This window comes from Dipodomys merriami, unplaced genomic scaffold (genome assembly GCF_024711535.1).
Source record: "Dipodomys merriami isolate MVZ:Mamm:240054 unplaced genomic scaffold, mDipMer1.0.p SCAF_12, whole genome shotgun sequence".
In the NCBI taxonomy this organism is placed as follows: Eukaryota; Metazoa; Chordata; class Mammalia; order Rodentia; family Heteromyidae; genus Dipodomys; species Dipodomys merriami.
The window spans coordinates 14,296,327-14,311,471 of record NW_027202493.1 but is presented as its reverse complement, the minus strand read 5'-3'; positions in this window follow the sequence as shown (position 1 = coordinate 14,311,471).

The window sequence follows — 15,145 nt, the reverse complement described above, 5'->3', positions numbered from 1 at the left end:
TGCTACCTTGAAAATAACTAAGTTAAGTGAGACTAGAGACATGGCTCAAGTGGTAGAACACTTGTCTTCCAAAAACAAGGCCCTGAGTTCAAACCCCAATACTACCAAAAGAAATTTTTTAAGACAAATTGATAGGGAAGAAATACATGTTCATCCTGATTTGAACATTGCACAATGCATACATGTATTAAACATACGGAACCCCATTAATATGTAAAACTCTCATGAGTTTTGTGTATCTGCTAAGTAGAAAACTTATCCAAGTTTTACAAATAAATACAAGGGAAGCAAAATTTCACCTCTACTCTTTTAAGTATTTTTTTATGGGTCTTAGAACTCAATTGACATATGACAGATCAAGAGAAGAACCTACAAATCTATTTAACATAGGTTTTTATAAAGCACAGGAGCTTTCTTGAGGAAATGAAGATCCACAGAAGCAATAAGAGTGGGACATTTATCTACTGAACTGGATAAAGAACAGTAAATTGTAGAAATGTGACAAGACAAAGGGGATTTGGCAAAAGCAGCTAAACAAGTGGAGAAGTGGCCAGGAGGACAAAGGTGAGTCTAGAAAATTTGGTTTGCAGATTTCTATCAGTTTTGATTCCCTTCCTTCATGATCAGAATGTACTTCTAATGCCTGGCACCAGTACTTCATGCCTGTAAAGCCTAGCTATTCAAGAGGCTGAGATCTGAGGACTGCAGTCTGAAGCCAGACCAGGGTAGGAAAGTCTGTGTGACTCTTATGTCTAGTTAAATCACCAAGAAAAGCTGAAGTGGTGCTGTGGCTCAAGCGGTGGAGTGCTCACCTTGAGCAAAAGGAGCTCAGGGATAGAGCCTAGACCAAGAGTTCAAGCCTCTGAACTGGTTAAAAAGAATGTATTTCTAGTGTGAAATACCATTCTTTCATAAAGGAATTCCATCTCTTGCTTTGAAGAAATAGAGGAAGGTCAGAATGATCTTGTACTTGCTGTTTTTAAACTTCCTTTATCTCAAAATCACTAATGTGTAAGAGCAGCATGTTTCATTGTGGCATTCCAACTCTTTGAAAGCAAAGAGTAGGTCTTCTTGGTATATTAATAGGGTCACCCAAAGAGTGTATAATTATATAGGACAGTGCTTCTTCAACTTTGCACCACATTGAAAATGCTTGGGGATGCTAAAAACTAAATTAAACTAAAATATAGCAGCTTGCCTCCGCCTCCAGACATCTGATTTAATGGTATGGAGTAATAATGAGAAGCTAAACGATGACCTTCTAGAATTGGATGTATGTACCTTCTCAGAAATAATTGAATTAAAGAAGTTAAGATTGGGAGATTATCCTGGATTACCCAGGAAGGCCCAGTGTCAGCACAGTGGTTCTTGTAAGAGACAGATAGAAAGCTCAGAGTTAGGAAGAAGATTTACCTAAGAGTAGAAGCAAGGAGCAGAGATGGAAGAGAAAGAATGATCTACAGCTGGGATTGAAGATGAAGGCGGCCATAAGCCAAGGAAGTCAGGTAGCCTTTTAAAGTGTGAAAGGGTAAGTACTCTATGGCTGAGTTATCCCTCTAGCCTTTGTCATTAACTTTGATCAGAGGCAGACATGACTGGGAGATTCTGTTATTTTTTTCAGATTTCCACTGGTAGAGATGATAACCTCAATTACCATGTAGGATTTCAACAGTTTTGCAACTAAACTGGGAATCTTATTTTCACATCCCCCTTTCCCCACCACACTTACAATGGGAATAAATATTCAGTTCCTTAGAATGGTTTTGGAATCAGCCTTACCATCCTATTTAATTCTCTCACTGAACCAACATGGTTTATAGTATGTTTATAGAGGGAGTCACGCTTTCAAAGTACTTTAAAAAAAAAGGCAAAAAAAAAAAATAGGCGGATTTCACTTTTTCTTATTGAAAGAGCTTAACACAAGGTTAAAGAACTTCTTCTGGAGTTATATATGTAAGGCTGGTTCAGTCACTGTCCTGGGGATCCTGGAGCCCAGAATGAGGTGAACCCATCTTCTGCAGCATGTTTTTAGCAAGTTCCTCTGCAGTCAGGGAGGTCTTGCTGTAGATGCTCATTCTGCTTCTTCAGAGCTGAGTACCCTCTCAGCCTGGTGCCAGTGGCTCATTTCTGTAATCCTTGCTGTTCAAGAGGCTGAGATATGAGGGTTTGAAACCAGAATGGACAGAAAAATCTGTGAGACTCTATCTCCAATTAACCAGCAAAAATGCTGAGTGGAGGCGTAGCTCAAAAGGTAGAATGCTAGTCCTGAGTGAAAAAGCCAAGTAAGAGCATAATGCCCTGAGTTCAAGTCCTGATACTAGCAGATATACCAAGAAAAGCATCTTCTTGAAGCCCCAATATTTTCATTTGAGAAATCATAGTGCTATATTTACATCTTTGAAAATTGGTACTTATGGCATTAGGCCGGGTGCCTGGCACCGAGGCAGTATTCAGTGTAACACTCAGACACATAAGCAGAACTGTTCTCTGTCTACAGCACTAATACCAATGACAGGTGTTGGGGCAGATACTTTACACCAAATTTCAAAGCAAGGGAGAGCCTGACTCAGTGTGTCATGCATTCAGGTAACCTGAAGGGCTCTGGAGGCTTCTGGCCCCTGCTTCTCCCCCCTCCATAAGATTTTATTTTAGGTCTGCTTTCCCTATGACATTTCTGCTATTCAGGTATTTAGTCTGGCTGATATGCTGGGCTTGGTTTCAAATTACATGCTGTGGTGCTTAAATGAGAATTTGTGCTTTCTCCATTCCTTCCCAGAATTCTCTTTCAACAAGGCACAGAGCAGGCATGGTTTGTGGATGAAAAGATTCTAGGACAAAACATGTCCTCAGCAGCAGAAGCTGCTGCCCTTTAAACCTTCCTTTCTTGTTTCCAAGAGACTTGTCCCTGCACAAATACACAGAGGTCCTTATCAGGACTGAGAATGCATACGCCTCGCAGTCAATGCTAGAAAAACTCTACCCTGAGTGACTGAGGTCAACATGCCCTCACAAAAGCTTGTACACAGAACTGCCAGGAAGCTAGACTCTGCAAAGTTCAATGGTTAAGAATCTGGAGAGACTGGCTTCAGGGATTAAATACCTAGTCTGTCAATTGTCTCAACTGGAGTCAAGATAGATAGGAATGATAAGCATGCAAGGAATTTTGACAAGATAAAGTGGCAGATAGGTAAGGGCTCATTAGGGTCATCCAGAGGTCATGTACACAATTGGTAAAAGGAGATACATCCATCAAAAGTGAACATCCTGAGCAAGAAGGACAGCAGCTCCCCGGCTCATCCATAGATAGATGAGAAATTATCATTTACAAGGATAATGTCCATGGCTCAATAAACATAGATGGATGCTCCATAAATACCAGGTGATGTGCCAAGTATAAAGAAGTAAGGATATACCTGCCTCAAAGGTGCCTGAATGTTCCCTGCAATTGTGCTATTACCCTGTTATTGTGGAAGTGTGTTTATAATATGATGGTATCTTTAAAAGGAGTGCTATATGACAGATTATTTTAAATTTATGATTAGTGTATATCATTGGATACATATATAGCTAGGTTGTCTTGCTTTCAGAGTTTTAGAACAAACTCTTTTCTCTATTTTTAGGAGACTTTGGGTAAACCCTAAGGGATTCAGGTACCATGTAGGGAAAATGTCCTCTGCTCTTATTAAAGGTGTCTCATCTCCAGGAGGGCTTGACCAGGCCATGATAGACCAACTGGGCCACAGCCTCGTCCTAGGCCTCAGAGTGAAATGTGCAGGGGAAGGCCCTGACAATGGAAAAATTCAGGGCTTACAGCAGGCCTACAAGAATAGACTAGCATATGGACCCAGAACTTAGACTACTTCCTCTTAAACTCAATTCATACCTATGGATGAGAAATTTATACTTGATAATCCACATTTGATGTAACTAGTTTATGTATATAGTTGTGTGGTTCTTTTTTTTTAATTGTGAAAATACCATACAGAGGGGTTACAATTACATGAGCAAGGTAATGTGTACATTTCTTATCAAGCATTGTTGCCTCCTCTTTTGTTTCCTCTTACCATCCCTTCCTTGTGGTTCTTAAACTTTTTATTTCTACATTTCATATATGGTTTCAATATATTCTTTATATTTGAAAAATCCCAGTTTGAGAACCATGGCAAGGGAGCACTGAGTCAAAAACCCCTGAGCCTCGTTAAACTGATGAATATTCTTGACTATTTCTGATTCTAAGTGTGCTTTAGGTGTCTCTCCCTGTGGTCTGGTGAGATGTCTCAGGAAATCTTACAGCTAACCTGTGCACATTCCTGCACGTGCAAACTAATAAAAAGGAAGATGTTAACACATCGCCAAGGTGAAGTAGGTAAATGTTCCAGCATAACCCTTCCACTCGCTTCAAAGGAAAGCCGAAGGAGGCTAGACCACTTGGACTGTTCAGGGATGGCCAAGGCCTGGCTATAAACAGTATGGGATTCAAACACAGCTCTGTCACAAACTAATGGGTATGTACTAAATGGCTTCTCACTCTGTGATGGAGACAGTCCTATAGCCTAAACCTCACAAGAAACAAGAAAGTAAATTAGGTAAGTGGGAAAGAAGAAACCTAGTCTTTTGTAAGATGATTCAACATTACAAATACAGTGTCTGAATCCAGGTTGCATTGTGGGAAGAATCTAAAGTAAGGAGGGAACCCACATGCATTTCCTTCCTAGTTGGGATCTGTTCTAGAGCATCTGTGTTCTGATGAGCTGTGATAGTTTTCCTGCATACCACCAAATACAATTTGTGTCTTTGCTTCTAATGGGTTGATGTGTTCTAAATTCAGCTTGTATCCTTCGCCCTTTTAAAAAAATCAGGATTTCTATTTTCAACTGCAGTTGTAGTGATAAAATCTGAAGTATTGATAATATGTCAAGTCTGTTAGGGGAGGTTTGAGCCAAGCATCTTTATCACATGTGCGTTGCTTTGTCCCTCGAAAACCTGTTCCTTTAGCCTCTGCCTCAGTTTTCCAGATGTTAAATAATGTCCACCAAACTTATTCTCAGAACACAGTTCAAATTAAACATAACAAAAATGAAGCATTTTCACAAGCTGAATGCTGGTTAAGAATTTCCTGACAGAGCGAGATGCTGCTCTTATTCCCAGTAGCTCTTCCCACCACACCCGTTTTCTTCCTTAGAGCTTGGGGTTCACAGCTGTCTGGAGCATGGAGAGTTGGATGACCTCTTAAAGTCCCATCTGAAACTTGAAGCTATGGTTCGACAAATGTACTTGATTTAAACAATATCCACTCTTGAAAAATGGCCTACAAAAAGTTCATGGGTTCAAGTATTTAAAAGATAGATCAGTAAGTCTGCTTATATTTTTAATGAGATCATTTAATAAATGGTTATTTAAGTGAAGAGGCGAATATATTTATGTTTTATTTTTATATGAACTTTAAAATATACAGAGAGCTCTAGTTATGTCTGCAGTTGAAAAGTTGGATGAAAAAACTTTTCAAAAGTGAAAAAAAAACACTGGTTTAACTATGTAGATAATATTGTAGTTATGGATTATTGCATTAAAAAATGGCCAAATTCTAGCTGTTAAAAACCACAGACATTGTGTTTGGAATCATTTCTGGGGTGAGGAATTCTGGAGAACTGTGCAATTCTGGCTTAGGCTCTCTCATTAAACTACAATTGAGCTGTCGACAGGAGCTGCAGTGTCTGAAAACTGAACTGAAGCAGAGCATCCACTGCCAAAGTCCCTCTCAGAGGGAGGAGGCCCTGGGCAGGAGGCCTGGCCCTCTCTAAGGGACAGGTTACAGTGAAGAGCTCTAGAAGAAAGAGAGCAGACAAAGCAAAAGCCCCCAAATCCTTTCTTCTCTTAGAATACCCACCCATCACTTCTTTGTATTCTATTGGTCACACAGACCAACACTAGATGAACCTAGGGAGACTTTATAAATCCTCCAGGAACTGTGGAATTCTAGTGTAAATCCCAGGAGACAGGGGCCATTTTGAAAGTTGGTTTCTGGTTACACAAATGAATCTTTTCTAAATCATACATATATGTGTGTGTGTGTGTGTGTGTGTGTGTGTGTGTGTGTGTGTGTGTGTGTGTGTGTGTGTGTGTGCATGTATATATATACATACATACACACACATATACGTATATAAATATATAGATATAGATATATATTAAGACTGAGAAGAGAGAGACCCCTATGGAGTCTAATCAATCAGGAAGTCAGAGCCATTGATGTAGGACAAAGACCTATTAGTATAAAAAAATGATCATTCACAAGCGAGGCATGAAGAAGTTAGTTGTAAGACAATCAAGATCATTTTTCAATGTAAATAACTGAAAACTGTCTACATAAGTCTTAGCTTTGTACCTAAAGGATAGCTCCACAGACCAGGTACATACAAAGTTTAAAAAAAAATGAAAGAAATAACAAAGATATATGAGAAAAGTTGCCTTAGAGAAAGTATTTATTACTTGGAGTTTCTTTTAAAGAGGATTAGTAGCTTTCAAGGGGGTTATTCTGAGAGCTTGATAGGGTAGCTAGATGTGAAAATAAACGGATATCTGGTTCTACCCCCAAGGCTAGATATCAAGAGTAAGATGCTGGTAAACTGGCAAGCACTTTGTGAAGAAGAGTCTCTGGCTTTGGACCACTCAATATCTTTAGAGTCTGCCCAAGAAGGAAATACAAAGTTGTTATATAAAAAAAATCTAGTGGAAGGAGAAAATGGGAAAAGTTATTGAAAAATGAGCTAGAGGCCAATCAGTAGAAGGAGACCAATGGAGAAATTCTACATAGCCTAAACTACTATCACCACCATCAAAAACAAAACAAGTGTTAAACATGATGAAATGGAATTAGCCATACTGCAGGAATTTTCAAGAGAAGCATAGCAGGAAGTTTGCAAAGTAACTCACAAAATAGCTCAGGAGATACAAGTGTAGAGAAAGCAAACCACCTTATAGCAGTATCCACTGAACAAGAATTTTCCTTTCTGTTTTTTTTTTTTGTTTGCTTGCTTGCTTCTTTTTTGAGACAAGCTCTCCCTGGAGTTTAGGATCCTTCTGCCAAGTACCAGGATTTCCAGATTCCACCACTATGCCCAGTCTCCTTGCTTGGATCCTAGGTAAGCTTGAAGAAAGAAGACCCTCTCCTCATGCCACATTCTAGCATTCCGACAGCACAAATAGGGTCCTAGGTGCAAGAAGTAAGATTTTACATGATTAAAATCAAGTTTTATTTCCTTGGTTTAGACATTTTATATGACTGAAATTACAACAAAGTGATCAAAGGACTTCATTTTACCTGGGAGAGTCCAAACCACGTCAGGGGAGTGGACTAGTTTTGACTCAAGAGGAAGGATTCTGATGGGACACCATGAGACTAAAGAAGGCTGTTCATCTCATTGTATCCTGTGAGTTCTTCTTGCTCAGTCTACAAGTTTCATAGGCCTCTGTGTTTCAATTGCCTCTGTGTTTGAAACCTGGCTCATTTTCAGTAGGAGGCCTCTGACTGCTTTCTAGGTGAATCATAGCTCCCAGGATCTACACAGTCCACAGGAGAAAGCTGGATGGAAAACTAGGAACTGGATCATAAACAAGACTATAAATGAAGTCCAATGCCCACATTGTCATGTGCCTACAAGCTAGAAGCTCTGATGTCCATGTCTTCCCTAAGCCTAGTGATAAATATTTACTCACTATGCCAGATTCAAAACACCTTAGAGCCCCTTACAACTACGGGGTCTTCATCCATTTGTTCATTCATCCCTTTATTCAACAGCACTGCATTCAGAAGAACCTCTGAACATCTTCCTTCACCTCTCCTCAAAACACATCTAACTGAATTTTGAGTAAAGTTATTTTCCCTGCCTCTAGAACTCCTCCCAAATTTCCTCAGTTGGGCTCAGCTAGGTGGCAGCTTTCCTATAAGAAATATTTGGACAGGGTTTAGAGAAAGTAGACATTTTATGTAAATATGCTGGTTATGAGACAGGCCTTGGATGTTTCTGACACTTAGATATCATGTATCTAAGTTACATGTTTTATGGATGTGTAAACATACACATATACACACCATATGCAGATACATGTATAAATGTTCTCAGAAGAATAGTTAGAAAAATACAAGCAATCTGAAAAGTTGGAATAACTATTTTCTATTTTTATAATACTTGTAGGATGTTACCTTTAAAATTTTTATTGTAAAGATACTGTATAGAGGGGTTACAGTTACATGAGTAAGGCAATGAGTACATTTCCTGTGAGCATTGTTACCTCCTCCCTTGTTTTCCCTTACCATCCCTTCTCTCCCACCTCCCTAAATCCCCTCTTCTCCCTACCCCCCACCCCCCGCACACATGCACAAGCACTGAAATTGTAAAGCTGGTTTTCAACCTAGTGTCTTGTACATCTCATTGTTACAATGAGTCAACCTGTATCCTTATTTCAACATTTTGTTATTTCCCTTCCCCTCCCCAAATTAGAAAAATGTATATACAAGATGCAGGGCACTGACATCAAATATAGTGAAAACAGGAATTATAGCATAGAGGGAAGACCATACAAAAGAAACAAAAAAATCACATAGTACATTAAAAACAATAGCAACATCATCTTATATCATCATATGTACATAGCTTTTGACCTTTTCTGCTTGTCTGGTAAGATTATCCTAGATGTATATTAGTTATTGCAAATAAGGGAAACTATGGGACCTATGTTTCCTTGGGTCTGGCTTACTTCACTTAATATATTTTTTTCCAAGTCTTCCCATTTCCTAACAAATGGGGCTGTGTCATTCTTTCTGATGGAGGAATAGAATTCCATTGTATATGTATACCACATTTTCTTGATCCATTCATCTACTGAGGGACATCTGCGTTGGTTCTATATCTTGGCTATGGTGAATAATGCTGTGATAAACATAGTTGTGCTGGTAGCCTTAGTATGGGCTTGTTTGTGATCATTTGGGTAAATGCCCAGAAATGGGCTTGCTGGGTCATAGGGGAGCTCTGTGTGGAGTCTTTTGAGGAACGTCCAGACTTCTTTCCAGGGGTTGAACAAGTTTACACTCCCACCAACAATGCAGTAGAGTTCTCTTTTGGCCACATCCCCTCCAGCATCTGTTGTTATTAGACATCTTGATTCTAACTGGGGTGAGGTGGAATCTCAATGTTGTTTTGATTTGCATTTCTTTTATGGCTAGAGAAGTCACGTATTTCTTCATGTGTCTACTGGCCATTCTCATATCTAAAATATACTTAGAACTCAAAACATTAAATCCCCCAACAACAAATCCTCAAATAAACAACTACTCCATTAATAAAGTGTTACCTTTTTTTGACTGTAACAGACTTATCTTCTTTTAAGTAATGCATACTTTGATTTTTATATCTATTCATTGTGGGATAAATTTTGTGGGATTTTTTATTAGATTTTAAATTTTGTTAGTTGGTTGGCTGGTTGCTTGTTTGCTTTTTTGAGGCAGGGTCTCATTATGTAGCCCAAGACAACCTCTAACTTGTCATCCTCCTACTTCACCTTCCCAAATGCTGGGATTGCAGGTGTGTATTACCTTGCTCAGAAAGAAAATCATCCTCCATCCTTCACAAAACCATCCTTCACAAAAACCACAATGAAAAAAATATTTAATTTCTAAAACAATGAATGCTTCAGTTGCATAGAGCATCTAAATAACATTTTAAGGTTATTTATTTACTTCTTGGTCTAACATACTATGCAGATGCTCTACCATTGAGCCATGTCTCCAGCCCTAGATCTCATATTTTAGGTAGATTTTCACATATATTTATATATCACAACATCTAGGTTCTCTCTCTCTCTCTCTCTCTCTCTCTCTCTCTCTCTCTCTCTATATATATATATATATATATATATATATATATATTATATAATTGTGTAGTGGTAGATAAGAATTCATTCCACTGAAGCAAGGATACAGGCTGACCCACTGTAACAATGAGATGTATAAGACACTATGTTAAAAAACGAACTCTACAACTTCGGGTATGGGGATGGGGGGGAAGGAGGAGTTGGGGAGGTGGAGAGGGAAGGGATGATAGGGGAAAAACAATGCTCAAGAGGAAATGTACTCATTACCTTACTCATGTAACTATAACCCCTCTGTACATTATCTTTACAATAAAAAATATTTAAAAAGAATTAATTTAATTTTGAATGGACAGCCAGAATTTCCAGAATCACCTACTGAATCATTTATTCTTGCTCCACTTATTGGAAAGGAAATCTTTGCCATATACTTAATTTCCACAGCTCTTTTCTCTGTATTCTGATCAATTGTCAAATCTGTGCCAGTACAGTTGTATTAAAGCGTGTTTGCTATGTGACAGCCACTCAGTCCCTGAATGCTCTATTGCTCCACTTCTCGCTAGTCAGAATGCTTCTACCTCATCTCCATGTCTGCCTCCACATTTAAAGTAGAAGACAATCACCCAATAGCAATTGGAGAACAGCAAGACTCTGGACCACATGAGAGAAACAGGGGGGGAGTGGGTGGTTGGTCCTGACAGATGACCTTTTTTTTTTCCTAAAAGGAAAAAATTCATGAAGTTAAAGAAAGCTAGACTTCCGCTAGATGTGGACAGGGATGACTTTTCTAGATAAAAATTACTTTAAACTAAAAGGGGTTGATTTGTGAGGTAAGGGATGCCCACAATCAAAACTATTTTTTAAAAGTTGCATGTTATAGAAAAGTTCTCCGTGTGGAAAAATAAACTTGAAGTATACGTAACTTAAGTGCTGTGCTGTCTTGCTAACTCTGCTTTCTCCTTTTGGAATCTTATCACAGTTCATTATTGGACCTCTTCCCAATAATTACAGAATATACATCCTATACCAAATAAGTATCTTGCAACATTTTTTGAGCCTCTTTTCCTCTGAAGTTATCTAAATTTGTATTTATTTTCCCTGAGTGCAGTAAATATTTCTTTTTTTCTTTTACAGCATGTATTAGTTTCATTGGTGTGACAAAATGTAGAGATAAAAGAAGGAAAGGTTTGTTTTGATTCATGATTTCAGAAGTGTCAGTCCAACACTAATTGGCTCCATTGCTCATAGAACATCATGGCAGGGAATATGTGCTAGACAAAAGCTGCTCACTTCAAAAGAAAGCAGAAATAGAGAGATCAGGCACAAGATACATCAAATTCATTCTCCCATAACCTTCCTCTAACCCAAATCTACTGCCTAATTTATAACACCTTTCCAATAATGCCACCAAATTATGAATCCATTGAAGGGTTGATCCATTGATGAGGTCAGAGCCTCTTGAGTCTATCACTTCTCACAAGCCCTACCTCTGAACACTTGGACTAGATCTTCAGCACATGAGCCATTTAGGGGGATACTTCCTATTCAGACCATTACACATTACCTATCCCAGTGCTGTGCCTGTAAAAATAGTATAACCCCTACTTACTTACGTTAATAATATGCTGACAAGCATGCTAATCGTCTTAACTTACTCACCCAGAAATGCACAATATACTTCTTTGTATGTGTGTCAGTACTGGGATTTGAACTGAGAGCCTGGGCACTGTCCCTAAACTTTTTTGTTCAAGGCTAGTGCTTTAACACCTGAGTCACAGCTCCACTCCCAGTTTTATTAGGTAGTTAATTGGAGATAAGAGTCTCATGGACTTTTCTGCCTGGGCTGGCTTTGCATGATGATCCTCAGATCTCAGCGTCCTGAGTGACTAGGATCTCATGTGTGAGCCAAGGGTGCCTGGCTACAATGTACTTTTTTAGGTCTAGAAATACCATCTTTTCATGGTGATTGCCACTGAAGCTCATTCAGTTCCCCCTCTTTCCCCCTCCTCATTGTTTTTAAAGAACAGAAAAATCTTTTGCTGAAATGATGTCTTTTGGAGTGTGTGGTCAGAATTGCAGGCAGAGGGGAACAGATGGCTGAGCTGTGACGAGATAATACCATACTTTTGAAGCTTAACAAAGCTAATGAAAGGAAATTTACCAAAGGCTTTGAAAGACACTGGCATCTGAGATTTTTCTAAAGGCCCAGACCCACTGCCCTTGCCAACTCTTATCCACTAGCCCTCCCTCCTCCTCTCTCCCCCTCCCAAGAACGTGAGGTTGCCAAGCTACAGCTGATGTAGCCCCTGGAGGACGAGGCTCTCCCTAGAACATGCACAAAATAATGCTGGGGCTCTATTGTCTTTCAGCAAATGGTCTTGGCACCAATCAGCTGCCCTGAACCATGGCTCTGTTCACCTGGCTACAGTCCCAGATCTCCTGTAGTGAGAGCTAAACACAGTGTAATATAGCAGCAGGTCTTTATTTCACTGTTGGGGGCAGGGGGTGAGATGCCTTGTTCTGTTTCTCTTTTTATTTTTTCCCTCCTGAAAGGCTTCATTTGATGCTTTCTACATCTGCTCTGTTCTATTAGCTTGTGTGTCCACATGCTAATTTTTATTCTCTTCCTGATTTTCTTTGAACAGAAAGTTTACAAAATGGCACCATCTGCTTCAGTCAGCCTTTGTCCACAAAGGAAACCTGGGCCTATGTCAACCATGCTGGCATGGCACTTGGCTGCCCTTTGGGCTGTGCTGTTGACTGCCATACTAACCCCACACAGGGCAATTACCAGTATTGCCAAGAGAGAGTGTTATTTGTGCTTTTGGTCTCAATGTTCAGAAGAGAAGTGTTCTAAAACATTCAGGACTCATCCCAGCACCCCAATGGGGGCAGTAGACCAGTGGAGTCTAGATTAGATGGAGAAAACTAGAAGTGAGAAAGATACTCATTAGCTACCATAATCACTGACTTCATTGGACTTTCCAGTCTCCAATACAGAAGATAATGCTGTCTTCAGAGACCTATGGACTGGGGAGGAAATTAGCTTCATTTAGATTCACAGGACTTGGATCACATGCTCGGTACCATTGCTGAGTACTTGTAGGAGGAGGGAGTGTGATGTGATGATTCTGACATCAGCTACACCAGCTATGCACTGGAAAGGTTAGACACACATAGGAAGTGAACAGTTGACTTCCTAAATAAGATTGTCTGAGGTTGGACTAGAAATTAAGTTCCCAACCATCAGGTGCATCAGTTCATGAGGTTTCAGAAACAAGATATGATACAAATAAAGTAGGAAAATAGGAAGCAGTATTATCTAAGACAGAAAATCAGAGCAACATGTACAGAATTGTCATGATGGGGAGGTGACGGTGGAGAGTTAGGAAGGGCTATATCCTGTTCTAAATGAAGGAGTTGTAGGCAAAAGGGAGCTGTGGAAAGCTTTCGGTAAGTAGGGATAAAATTACGTTTCCTCTCTAGAAAGATGTGTCATTTCCTTTTTCGATTTTGAACCCACCAGCCATGGTCTAATCTTAAGGCCTTTTTCCTCTGTATGTTTCCCTCGTGGATTGCTTTCTCTTGTCTTGATTAAGCATTTTCTCTGTCTTTTTAATTTTATGATTTACAGAGAGGGTCTCACCATATAGCTCAGGCTGGGCTCAAACTCAAGATTCTCTTGCCTCAGCCTCCTGAGTATTGGGGGTTCCAGGTGTGAATGAGCCCTCTACCATACCTGGCTAAATGTTATCTTCTCAATACAATGCTATTCTGCTTGAACACAGTGACTGATTTGTTACAGTCACTGTATACTGTAGACCACAGACTGTCTATCCTAACCCCTCCCAACAACGATGCCTACTAATCTAATGGTATTTTTATATTTATTATGTAATTAACCTATTTATCACCTGCCTTTTTCCTCTCCCACTGGAACCTCTTCAAATGCAGAGTTCTTGCATATCTTTCTTGGTAATTGTATCCCAAGTTCCTAGAATAGTACCTGGGATAAAACATATTCCAAACAAATATTTATTGAACCTACAAGTTGCAATAGGTCAAATGAGGGATGGTAAGGGATTAAACTAGAGCAGTAATATGGGAAAGGAAAAGAAAGATTTCAGATATATTGATAAGACTTTGTGCTTGATTAAAATGCTAGTGGAGTGAAAGCCAGTGATCTGGAGTAAATGTCAGACTTGAATGATTAACTGGAACACGGGAGTTGGTGTGGGAGAAAGGGAAGATAATGATGGGCTCTATTCTGAGCATTTGAGGATAGAGTTAGCTGTGGAATGTTCTAGTAGAGATCAGCAAGCAGAGAGAATTCCATCACAAAGCTCCCTGAAGAGGTCAGAATAGATGCTATAGCACTTGTGGTCATCAGCATACTGATCCCATAAATAATTTATGGGCTATTTGGTAGCTAAGAAAAATTATGGATTATGTTATAAGCATGCAGAAGATAGAAAGGTTCCAGGTATATTGCCTGTGGGCAGAGGCGGGGGGGGAGGGGGGAAGGGGGAAGGAACGCGGTGGTGTGCTGAATTTGTCCGAATTTCATATTTCATTTTCCAAAGATAGCCTTTCCTGTGAGTCATGATCTATAGAATTCTAAAATGAAATAAATGCTTTTTAAAAGTTAAGGGTAAAACATTTGAGGGCTACTTATATTTTGTTAGTCTGAAAGGTACTAAAACATAAAAAAGAATTCATTGATGTTACATATCTCAAATAACTACTTACACGTCAGTAAAGGGGCATTGTAGAGGGTTTTTTTCCCCCTCTAGATTAAAACACAACTCCCAGATGTTTTTTAGCTACTGTACGAAGATAAGTAATATTATCTCCCTTCATAGAGAAGAGCAGTTCACAAAGGGGTTAAACTAATTTCTACGGATGGTACAAAAGTCAGAGGGCATTTCCTGGAACAAATCATCAAAATCTTAGATCTCAAAGTCCCCAAAATTGAGGTCATTCTTTTGGTCACAAAGGCTTAGGCAGATTTATGAGCCAATCAGAGAAGTCATCTCAGTAATGTTGGACTTCTCCATTTGAACACTACTAATTCACTCTTCTGTCCTTTAACTTCTTCCCCCTTTGTAAAGCATAGTGTTCTTTGCTCTGCAGCCTTTGGTCTTGGATTCTTCTGGAAAGATTGGTTGCAAGGAGCAAAAAGAACATATTTTTTTTTCCTGTGGTGGGGAAAAGGCTCTTGAGTTTGAAGGCTCTTGAGTTTGTCTCTGGAAACTTGTTGGTCCCACCCCACGAGCCT